Genomic DNA, 13,460 nt, shown 5'->3' on the forward strand with positions numbered 1-13,460 from the left:
GTATAATATCCATTGTGGCAGATAATATTAAAGTTTTGCCTTATTAAATTCCAACCATTAAAGGACATAGTGCTAACTAGAGGAGCAGCTGACAGAGCAGCCACACCGTAAACAGAACCACAACGTCCTATAAGGTTGAGTCATCTCTCTGACTTGACTCACAACAATAAATGGCCAACACAAGTTTGATACAGGCAGTTTCTTCTGCTTTATGTTAGCAAATAAATCATCTGATCTGTTATGCTGAATTGTTGTGGAAAGTGTAGTGTTATAGGCAGATTAGACATATTTATTCACACCTGACTTGGACTTGTTTTGCTTGGTGTGTATTTGTTTGTGATCTCTAAGGGAAATGTTCTAGTTTTCAAAGAAAAATTCTGATACTCTCACCTGCCACCTTAGAAAATAACATCTGCCTGCAAAATAGAATGAACAGCAGGGGTGTATCACGGACGTATTCCAAAAGATACCTTTACCAGTAATGTAAATGCATTTATTTCATGTGAAGTCTCTTTTCTTGCATTTTTAAAATGTTAAACATATGGGAATGCTCCATCAACCATGTTACCAGTAAGTTGTTTTTTTTGACTGCCTCTTCTCAATTTTTAGCAACTCCACAATAATATTACATAATAGAACACGTTATGCAAGAAACCCATAAAAATAATGCTTCAGCTTCAGTGTGATGATACTGAAGCTAATGTTAGCGCCCTCTAACAAGCTTAGAATTACAAACACTAATGTTTACTAATGTTAAGCAAGTAAATGCATTCAATAATTTTCTTTTGCATTTTATCATTCTAAAATCTGCTATTAAGCTCTAAATACAAAGAAATATAGTAACAGTTTTTAAGTTACTGAATTTGGTGATGCTTTGAGTTCCTATGGTACCTACTGATTTTCTTGTCACCAGTCTGAGTGACATGTATAAAATGTATTGGTAAAGTATAACATGGTTGAACATTACCCAAAGAGCAAGTCATTGTTCATATTTGTGTGCTTCTTTGTTTAAGACACAGAAAAAATTATGACAGTAGCTGCAGATGCGGACACTGTATTTCTCCAGCAATACCTGAATGAGGCTTGAGGTCACACTTGCCTGAATCTATTGTTTCCTTACACTTTAATGGATGCAACAAATGTTCCCTGCCATGTGAATAACATTTGGTTGAACATGAACAACATTTTGTGTAAAATAATTCATAGTGGCCTTCAAATTAACTTTGGCAATATTAGGTATAAAATCGATTGTGTGGGTCTCCCAGTATGATAAAGCTCATTATAGGATAATCTTAGTTCTCTGTTCACGAGGTCACTATAGCTTTAAATTCAAGATTTTTTTAAGTCATAGACATATGCAGAGACGAACGTTTGTATTATTATATGTATTTAAACTTTTCTATTTTAGTGCTATTTACATCTGTTATTTAAAAATATTAGGAATGAGTAAAATCAACTTTTTCTCCCTATCTTAATAAAATAGAATAGAATAATTTTATTATCCACATTAATGGAAATGTTTTCAGTTCACAGAGTCATAAAGCAATCAATCAAGTCACTTCACATCAACCCACTTTAACACATCTACAAATGCAAAACTTCAATACAAAAAAAAACACTTCAATGCAACAATATACATGACAGCATCTCATTATTCAACACAACTTTTAATTATCACAAAAAAAGCAGAGATCATCAAAGCAACTCAGAAGCAACTGGCTTTCTGACTTATATAACGAAGACAAAACAATAGAATCAGTGGAATATTTATAACAGCAATCACTTTTAATCTATTTCCCTTTAATTTCATCACCTGTGCAAATAAGTACCAAATAACACTACACAATACTGGGCAAGTGGTATTATTGTTGTGGTTCATTAGCTTACATTATGTTAGTTTCTGCGATGTGTGACCCTAGCATCATACATGTATTATATAGATATGGCACAAACTAATTCACAAAGCATATTTATAAACTGATCAGAAAGAAAGAAAGAAAGATACAATTTAGTACTGATTTGCATGGGGTCAAATGGAAACTTTATGGTTCCTATTTATCATTTTTAAAAAGTGGTTTTTTTTTCATATTTAGCTCTTTAACTGCATTCTTGAATGATTTATGGTCTTGTTACATTTTACATGAAACTACTTTATTTTGTGTTTCCCTGTGCCAATTTGTGCTTGCACATGACTCTGCTTTTGTCATTTTTCACCTGGCTGCTTGCTTGACATTTGATTGCCACAAATGCTTTGCAATTATTGAGAGTTTGATTGGCTGAATGATAAGGCTGAGTTGCACCAAAGACTTGTGCTGTTATTCACAGGAAAAGGATGTGTTTACACTGTGTAATAAAACATCTTAGCTTGCTGCAATTTTTATTTTTATTTTCCTGTCAATCAACTATGAAATACCACATGACATTGGCAAATATTCATACTGAAAAAAGTATATAAATTAATAGACTTATAGTAAATAATTGTTTGTGAAGCAGACATATTTTCTCAGCCAGTATCACAGTGCTATATCCCAGCTAATAACCCCTGTGTTATTGTGTATCCACTACCCAGCTACAACTTTCCTAAATATGCAAAACAATTTAGGATCTTTATTATTAATTAAAATATCAATGTTGTCTTTTCAGAGCCAACAGTTTAAAATTGATGTGCAGAAAATGTATCTGATGTGTTTAAAAAAAATAATAATTTTTTAAAACTGCATCATAAAAGTCATCTTCTGGGAACAATGACCTCTTTTTTAATTTAGAAAAAAAAATTTTTTTTAAATATTCATCTTGTGGGAATGATGAATGCCTTGACTGAGCCAATTTGCTGATATTTTCACTTTATAAAGTAAAGGAGTTACTATAGTGAGCAACACTCAAAATCTAGAGAGCTGTTATAAAATTTATATTATATTATAAAATTTCATGGCATTTCTGTTAAAGTGGAAAAAAGTTTAGATATACGTGAACAAGCTGCTTGCTTGGCATAAAGCAGTGAACATGAATATAAGTACAGAATGCTACAAATACTTTAATAAGCATTTTTTTTTTTTTAGGATTTGTACCCAAAATATTGCTTGATTTTTATTGTTCCCATGTTATCTTACTTTTCACTAGCCATTTTTATCATTATAAGTAGACAGTGCTTTCAGCCATTTCATATGTTAGTCATTGTTTTTAACGGCAAAATGATGTGGTTATTGTAGGTCATTAGAACTTGTTTGTATTGCAGGATGACATTTTTCTACACTGGGTAGAGAGCCATGAAGACAACGTTTCCTGTCAGCCCAGAGCACTTCTTACACTGACTCAAGGCTATGATAAAAGGTCAGTGGTGGGCTAACAAAGGCAAGGGTGAGAGGAAGAAAAACACACGAATCAAGCTTTATAGACCGTAGGCTGTGTGACCACACACAGATTTAATAACAGTCCACCAGGCACAAAGGCATGGGAGGGGGGGGGGGTTAGAGGAAGAAAGAAATAGCCTCATACACTCATGGTTACTCAGGGCAGTTTTTTTGTACACAAAGATTCACAACATCCTAGATCATGCTATTTGAGTTTCCAAACTTCTTACCGCTTGGTCTGCTGCTGGGCAATGATGTTGATGTGCACAAATTAAGGCGCAATTTGTGTGCTCTTTATTTTTATGTGTGCATGTTGTAATATTTCTAATCAGACTGTCAATCTGTCAAACGTTACAGTTCTCTCTCGCTATCTTTTTTTGTGGGTTTTTTTTGTTGCTGCAATAACATTAATAATTTTAAATTCATAACTTATTGTATTTTTATGCTTAAAACAGCAAATAACTGTTTTTTAGTAAATGCCCTGTTTTAAATCACTGTGTTGGAATGAGCTTTTAGACATCTGCATGTAAAAATTAATCTATTTCAGTATAGGAGAAGATCACATCAGTAATTGGTATATTTACAAATATGCACTCCTTTGTGCAGCAGAGTGTGTATAAGTTATTCCAAAAAATTCACTTAATCACACTTCCAATGAAAAGGTATTCACATAACATACAAACACAGCACTGAATATTTATTAGCACTGGATTTAGCAACTTCATTTATTTTATCTGAAGATGTGGTGAATTTTAATTTTCTTATAGACTTTTTCACAGCAATAAGTTTATACAGATTAATTCTTTCCTGATCTCTCTTCTTTTTGTCATCCTTCACTTTTCTCTGTGTTTTCAACATATTTTTTCCAGGCACTGTTTATGAATCCACTGGCATGAGCGCACACTGATTGCAGTAAGTGTTACAAATGACTTTTCTTGCTCTGTGAATACTATAAATGCCATTATCTAACATATAATGTATGAATTACTCCAAAATGTGGTAAACCTGTCACAGATTTAGGGTGAGGAAGGAATAGGATCCCTCAGAACCTGTCATGTATTACAAACACTTCTATTATTGAGTTTGACAGGTTCCAACAAGAATCATATCTCATTGTTTTCAAACAGAAAAGAAAGACAGGCTTTTTTCCTACTATTGGAATTAAAGCTTTGAGTAGTGCAGTGCATCTGCTCTTTCATTTGCTTTCTTCTTCAAAGCAGCTGAATGTTTATGACACACAGCAATGAGAGTTACACATCCACAAAACCTCTTTGCAACAGATGCTTTCATGCCATTACCTAGCATTGCTGAGACATCAGGAGCAGAGCCGGGTTAAACCTGTTTTCAACAAGACTCCTTTGTCATCCTTTCCTTGCTACCCCACCATGCCACGCACCTCTTTTTCTCTTTCATATCATAATACGGTTATAAGGTTATATACTATTTTGCTGAGAAATAAAAGCTTTGTGGATTATTTTATGAACTATTTTAAACATGGTGCATTCTGTCTTAGACAGACTAAACTTACAGTATCTCATGACTCCATGTTTTAATTACAGGAGAAATGTAAATGAAAACCGAATGTCTTATTATCTAAAGTACATAATAGAGAAACATGGGTCAGGGTTGAAAATCAGTCTTGGACCGCTGTGATCTTCAAAAAGTTCGGCAGCTTTAACATCTGGAGGGGCACCATCAATGCTGGAAAGTATTTACAGGTTTTAGAGTGACATATGCTCCCTTCCAGATCACGTATTCTTCAGGAAAAGCAACGGACCGACCAAAGCTCCTTAAAATGGCATCATTAGTGTGTCAAATAGTCTGGCAATTGTACAGTGTTTTATATGCTAACAGAGCACTCTAAGCTTTTCTATTTTTACTACAAGCGAGATCAATCCATTAATGCAATGCTTTATTCGATGCCTTTAAGCTCTTTCTGATTCTATCATACTCACACTTTGGTGAGTGCAAAGGGGGCAATTTGGGGTTCAGTATCTTTCCCAAAGACAACTTGACATAGAGACTAGAGGTGCTGGGCATCAATCAATCCTCCTTCTGATTAGTAAATGACCCACTTTATGTCCCGAGCCACAGTTGCCCTAAGGCAGGGGTCGGCAACCTGCGGCTCCGGAGCCACATGTGGCTCTTTTAGTGCGGCTCCGCATGGTTTGGGAAAATAAATTATTTTTTTAAAGTAATTAGCTGAAGTGTATTTTATTTATGTTAGTTCTTTTTTAACTTGTAGTTCTAAATTTGAAGATTATTGTGATATTGAAATATAAATATAAAATGATATTCTATTTTTTTTTTTGATCGCTCAAAATAAGAGTCACACTTGCGGAAGCCGATATACCCGCCGTAACGCCATGCATTTATCGAGACTTTCAACCCCAGGTAAGCCAATTATGGATCTTCGGATCCACATTATGTCAGCAGCTCCATCGTGAACTATGTTAAAAACAAACACCGCTCACGCCTCACAGATGACAGCTTACAGTCCTGCGTAAAGATGAAAGTGACTTCGTACAGCCCCGATTTGCAGACGCTGTGCGCAGAGGTTCAGGAGCAGAAGTCCCATTGTAAACATATCACGCAGACCCGACGATGTTTGCATGAACATGCTTTTCAGCATCTCTTTATTGACAACTTTTCACACACGTTTGCTGTACGCATACAGCCGGTGTTAAAGCGCACAGCCCGACACACACCAACACAAGAGCATAGATAGCACAGATGTTAAGGCGGCGAGGCGCGATTGCGGGTTGAGGTGCGTCCGCCTCCCCCTGCAGCGGCTCTGCAGACCACACAGGTAACCAGGTAAAATACATATTTAGGCAGAATTTTGCAAATATCTATTTTTCATTTTTCAGCAGCATAGTGCTCTTTGAGTGTTAAAGGTTGCTGACCTCTGCCCTAAGGCAACAAAACCAAAGAACACCTCGAGGATATCGGTTGAAAGCTTGTGGCTTTTGATAAAACAGCACTATTCGAAGACCTGAACCAAGATATAAACTGGTTTTACCTCCTTTATACCATGCTTTTGGGTTGTTTATTCAACACACGCTCATAAAAAGGCACCTACATAAAAACTTTGTCAGCAACATATATCTATGTGTTGGTCATAAAATGTAAAGTTTGTATATTATATTGTAAAAACAATATGCCTTTTATGTAGTGGGACAAAACATTTCCTAATCACTATATGGAACAACTTTATATGCAGTAATGTAACAAATATGTGAAATGTTTTCTTTGACATTTTTTCCTGATTATACTCGACTTATTTGACTAGAAATTTGAATACATTGTTTTTCCTCTGTGGTATTATACTTGAGAAAAAAGGTTGTGAATACTACATCTACAGAAATGTCATGTCATTGTGTGTGGAGGCTCCTAACTTCAATTATATGAAGTATTTTTTTAAATAGTGCTAATATTTAACAGTTCTGTCGATCAAGCTCTGTATGGGCAAAGCTGCTTTTTAAGCCTCAGTCTCTAAAGCATTGGGCAGTTATGGACACCTGTTATTGAGTTAATTGCCCAATTAACTCATCCATCATTAAAATAAATTAGGTCACGTATTTTCACTGACCTATGGGAGCTGAGTATAAAATGGGCAGGTGTTTTCATATTAAAGACAGATATTAGCAAAGCCTAAGTACAGACATATTCAATTGGTTCCATCTGTTTGGATATTTCTTTCTGAGAATTTAAAAGAATGATCGCTTAAATCAGAATTTTGTGTCTAATAAAGCTCGTGAGCTGTGCCTCTCTAGCTTCAAATACTGTTAGCACTGTCACCAGTGTAACCTTGATAGAAAACAAAAGGATTTAAGACTGCTAGTGTCTCTCTCGTGCTCTGCCAGGCAACACGGTGCCCTGTCAAGAAGTAAAAAGGAGAAAAAAAAAAAAAAAAAAAAAAAAAAAAAAAAAAAGGAGAGGACGGAAAGGTAGACAGGTTGCCAATGGAGAGGTGAGATTTCTTGTCCCTAATTGCTTGCAGAAATTTACCCTCCCTGTTAAAAATGTCTCCTCTGAATACACAGCATATGTAGATTTGTGGTTGAAAGAACCCATCTACACATGTATTGATACGACACACTGAAGGCAGCAATTGCACTGTCAAAAGAAAAAAAAGGCAACATGATGCAGCCTAAATGCTGATTGTAGTGAATCGCATTTCTTCTTTGCTAAACTTTGTGATGTGATTAGAAGGAGCTGCTTTTTCATTTCCCCAGTGTTCAACAAGCAGAAAATGTCTTTCCTTTATCTTACGCTAATGTGACAAACAGTGTGCTTTGTGATTTCTGCCAAAGACATCAGATGTCTCTTTTGATATAAATTGGGTGGTGTGAGACTTGCTGGGAGAATGAGAAAGCAAGAGAGGGATGTCAAGGGAAGAGAGATGAGCATTCGGAGAAGAGTGTTTATCAGAGCCAGTTGTTTACACTTGATAAACTCTAATCATAATAATCATAATCATAATCTGCAAAGGGCATTCCAAGCAGTTGGGGTATCAATCTGGTGTGACTGAGCCATGCTTCAGCTTGGATTCATCTATTTCAGAAAATAAAATAAAAATAATAGGAAGTCTGGGGACAGTGATGATGGCACCTGGTGGGCAGATGTAAATACAAAAAACAGTAAAATACAGAGTGGGAATTAAAAGTAATACACATGCTCAAACCTAAATTACAAGTTTCACTTCACAACCAGTGTTCATTAAGCATTGCCACACTCCACTTCCACCGCGCGTGTCTGTCCATGCCCTGTCTCTATGGTAATAACATAACAGCTCCCCCCAGTGTCAGGAGGGAGAAATAGGCCTGGTTTAAAAACCGAGAAAACATTAAATTGGGGACACTGAATCTGAAGCTTTCATTGTAACATATACACATTTTTAAATTGGGGGATTTTTAATCCAAATGCAAATATGGATTAACTTGTCATGTAGAAACCGCATATCCTTCAGTATATGAGGGAAAACCATATTCCTCTGAATCTTAATGAATGAATTATATTGTTCTTTAATAGTATGGTGACTGAATCCTGATTTTAAAATAAACACTGCTGTAAAGTATTCCAGCATGTCCAGCAAGGCCTTGGATCATATCATAGAGCAGGGTATAAAACAACAGGAACAGTGTATACATGCAATAAAAAAACTGTGGTTTGCTTGTCTTATTTTTCTCCCAAGAGTTTGGGGGAGTTTCTTTTAAAATGAGCCCATTCTAGGTGGGCTATGTATTGTGGCGATCCCCTCGTCAGTGATGTATCGCTGCTTGAATTATAACCATTGTATAAATTCTCCTGTAAGACCTCGTGCACCAAAAATGGGAATTTTATCATGTGAAAAAACCCCAAGAGATTAATCGCAACCTTGATGTGAAAATAATGGAATTTTCGGTGTATGTGTTGCTTGGTACCAGCAAGGCAATTGCTCTATTTTTTTTCTTTTTTGGGGGGGGTGGCAAGGGGTTATGTTTAAAAAAAAAATTAAATTTAGGTTCTTTGCAACACAACTGTAACTGTGCTTATGGTTTTGCAGACTGTATTGGGAGAGCACTAAAAGGGTCACATGAGATATTGAAAATATAATTGAAATGGCATACACGAAATAAATAAATAAATACTAGTAACAGAGGTTAAAAGTTATAGTTTCAACTGTCTTCTTTTTCTTCTCTGCCCTTAAGATCACTCTTCTTTCTCAAAACAAGATACTTTATCACTCGCTAAAACCAAAATTTCCTCGGCTTTCCATGCCCTAACGAAAAATTAATTCACAGTTTTACCATTTTAATCTGGCTTCATGAAGCCATAAAAGAAAAGGGAGAAGTAAAAAATCTGAGGTGTAATATAAAACCAAATGCATTAGTTGACAGGGCACTGATGAATGTCACATCCATCACGCAGTGCGAAGTGGGAGAGAATTGATCTCCATCCATTTGGAGCATTTTTTTTCTTTCTTCTGCCGAGCTAGTCAGCATTAGGCTCCGCTGCCTGCCCCCATTACAAATGCATCAGTATGCTCTGTAATGCCCGTGTCCGTTATTCCCAAATGCAGACCCCAAAGTCAACTGAAGGTTGTCGGCGGCTCATGTAAATGAAGCTTGATTGTAATAGTTCTAAGTGGATTCCACCCACACAATCCTGTCACATTCGCTCATTGTTATCTGCGCCCACCCCCCACCCATCAGGGTTTACGGCGTAAATAATAAAAGTTGTGTCACTTCGCAAATTACCCAAACAGCTTATCACTTATTCATTGTGGTGTATCACAACAACTCCTCGGTGTGTACAAAAGCCACAGCAAGTCAGACACAGGCTTTTGTTAATGAACTTGGAAGATTACCAGATCTGAAAATTAACTGACAGTGTTCTGGTTTCTTTCCCCTCGTGTGCATTTCTCTCCTTTCCCCCCCCCTGTTTATCCACCACACACAATAAGTTATGAGAAATTTCTTTGGCTTGTTGTGGTCTTATCTTTTACTGTTTGACTCAACTATGCTGCATTTGGCCTTCAGTCTGAGTTTTACCGTTTCAGATAGGTGTCCTTCACATCAAGAGTTTAGCACTGAAAAGGGGAAAAATGATGTGTGACACATATGCAGCTATACTACAAGTTCTACCTTTTTGGAAAATGCAGGGAAGTGGCAGCAGTAGCAGATACCATACTCAAAGAGCTTTTTTTCTGTGTAAGATGTGTTTCTATAGTCTGCCTGGTTTCTGTGTTTGAATGAAAAGGCTCCAGGACAGTAATTGCAGATGTGTCACGTACAATGTAACAACGTAATTGGATGCTTGAACTCCCAAACAACATCTGAAGTGCAATTTGGAATCCATGAAAAAAAAGTGCTCATCAAATACCAACTGGACAGCAGTGGAATGTGACGCTGGAACTTAACCATGTTGCATTTATGTGACTGAGTTAACGGCACAGCACAGTTAATTTTTAGGGCCCCTTTGAAAATGATCTTCTGCTGTTCATTCGCTACTCCCTGCATGGCCCCTGTAGCCATTTTATGCCTGGCTGCCCTTAATTCTGATCCGCAGCCACCTAGCTCACAGACTACACTGAGATACTGAGACAGACTATTCCCAAGGTGATGAAGAAGAAGCCAGAGGTAGAGATGGATTGATATTACAGATATGAGAAATTGCAAAAACCTTTATTTAGAATGTAAGATGACAGAGAAACTGAATCCCACGCAAACTCAGCTTCACAGTGACTTTGTTAGTTGCCTTTTGTCTGCCTTTTTATCATCATAATTGTGTTGATTAAATAAATATCTCTGTCGGTGCAAACTGTGCATCACATTGTGACTTCAATTTGCATGTTTTCAGATGGTTCGGATTTGTTTGGTCCTAACCTGCTGCCTCATTTTTAACATTTCTATAAGTGCAAATTAATCAGTTACAGTTTTGGCCTATTTATCAACAAAAATACATATTTATCAGTAACCAATAAATTTTACTTTTATCTGGTGACTGACCAGAGTAATTTCTACATAATCCTTTTTAACTTCTTGACAGAATCCTTTAATATACCCTTAAAGGTTATATTTAAGGTTACCAATCTATAAACTTGTGATGCTGAAATCATGTATATATATATATATATATATATATATATATATATATATATATATATATATATATATATATATATATATATATATATATAAGCTGTATGCCAAGAGTGAACAAGACATCGATTCACTGATCCACACTACCAGGCTATACAGCAATGACATTGGAATGTCGTTCGGACTGGAGAAGTGTAGTCGGATGGTAACAAAGAGAGGGAAGGTAGTCAGAACTGAGGGGATTGAACTACCAGAAGGCAACATTGCAGACATAGAGGACAGTTACAAGTACTTGGGGATCCCACAGGCGAATGGGAACCATGAAGAGGCCGCTAGAAAAGCTGTAACCACCAAGTACCTGCAGAGGGTCAGGCAAGTCCTGAGGAGTCAGCTGAATGGTAAGAACAAGATCCGGGCCATCAACACGTACGCCCTGCCCGTGATCAGGTACCCTGCTGGGGTAATAGGCTGGCCAAAGGAGGAGATAGAAGCCACTGACATAAAGACAAGAAAGCTCCTTACCATGCATGGAGGGTTTCACCCCAAATCCAGCACCCTGAGGCTGTACGCTAAGCGGAAGGAAGGGGGCCGGGGACTGGTGAGTGTCAGCACCACAGTCCAGGATGAGACAACGAACATCCAAGAATACATTGGGAAGATGGCCCCAACTGACCGAGTGCTCAGTGAATACCTCAGGCAGCAGAAACCCAAGAAAGAGGAGGGAGACGAGGAACCATCATGGAAGGACAGGCCCCTGCACGGTATGTACCACCGGCAGATAGAGGAGGTGGCTGATATCCAGAAATCCTACCAGTGGCTGGACAAAGCTGGACTGAAAGACAGCACAGAGGCACTAATCATGGCAGCACAAGAACAAGCTCTGAGCACAAGATCTATAGAGGCTGGGGTCTATCACACCAGGCAAGACCCCAGGTGCAGGCTGTGTAAAGATGCCCCAGAGACAATCCAGCACATAACAGCAGGGTGCAAGATGCTAGCAGGCAAGGCATACATGGAACGCCATAACCAAGTGGCCGGCATAGTGTACAGGAACATCTGTGCCGAGTATAACCTGGAAGTCCCGAGGTCAAAATGGGAGATGCCCCCAAGGGTGGTGGAGAATGACCGAGCTAAGATTCTGTGGGACTTCCAGATACAGACGGACAAAATGGTGGTGGCTAACCAACCGGACATAGTGGTGGTAGACAAACAGAAGAAGACGGCCGTAGTGATCGATGTAGCGGTTCCGAATGACAGCAATATCAGGAAGAAGGAACACGAGAAGCTGGAGAAATACCAAGGGCTCAGAGAAGAGCTCGAGAGGATGTGGAGGGTGAAGGTAACGGTGGTCCCCGTGGTAATCGGAGCACTAGGTGCGGTGACTCCCAAGCTAGGCGAGTGGCTCCAGCAGATCCCGGGAACAACATCGGAGATCTCTGTCCAGAAGAGCGCAGTCCTGGGAACAGCTAAGATACTGCGCAGGACCCTCAAGCTCCCAGGCCTCTGGTAGAGGACCCGAGCTTGAAGGATAAACCGCCCGCAGGGGCGTGCTGGGTGTTTTTTTTATTTAAATATATATATGTATGTTTTGTTAAGCCAATTAACACGGAGAAAAACCTGGTTATGTGTTTTGCTATGTTTTTAACTCAGGAGACATGTTTGTCTTACAGCAAAGCAGCAAAGGAAATAGAAAACATAGGAATAGAGTGTGATGTGAAGTCCCGATCCTCACCAGAGAATAATTTCACAACTGATAGTCCTCAGTCCTCTTTTATAGAGTACTTAACAATTTACTGTGTAAACTGATGATTCCCTTAAAAGGATTGCATGTAGAGCAGAAATGGTTTTATTCCTTTGGAATTCTGCTTCTTCTCTCCTCACAGAAGCTCAGAAGTCTCATAACCCTTGGGGAAGGCCAAGGATTTGCCATCAAGGGATTATTCAAGTTTGGGGAATAATGACCCGCTTATCTTTCTCAGTTTCTTTGCAGAGGCTCCCCTTGGGCCCTGTCAGTTCCGGGCCCTACAGTTTGAATAGATACATCAAGAGAGATCCCTCCCTCACCATTACATGCTCTTCCTCATCTTACTTTTTCCGCCTTATGCCCTTTTCTAGCTGATAATACCTCATTGTGGAAACCATAAAAAGAGAGAAAGTTATCTCACTTTCACCTGCGGTCATTTTTTTTTGGGGGGGGGGGGATTTTCATTTTTTTATTCTTCTTCTTTTAAATTGCTCTCAATTTTGCTTCCTTCCATCTGTGGCCTTGTTCCCGCTCCCCCTCTTCTTACTTTCTCTTTCTTTTTCTCAGGCACACACTCACTATATCGTTCTCTGTCTCTCTCTGTGGTGTGGTGGGATAATAGGCTTCAGCTGTGAACAGTAGTCCAATTTTAATTCCTTTTATTCCAGCTAGTCCAGCCACTGTACGTCTGTAAATACATTCAGAGATATTGTCCATTCAGTGTCAATTGAAGTTAATTATCCTTTGACTTCTTCACCTCCTCCATGCACTTATTATTGC

The sequence above is a fragment of the Maylandia zebra genome, linkage group LG1 (genome assembly GCF_041146795.1).
Source record: "Maylandia zebra isolate NMK-2024a linkage group LG1, Mzebra_GT3a, whole genome shotgun sequence".
NCBI lineage: Eukaryota > Metazoa > Chordata > Actinopteri > Cichliformes > Cichlidae > Maylandia > Maylandia zebra.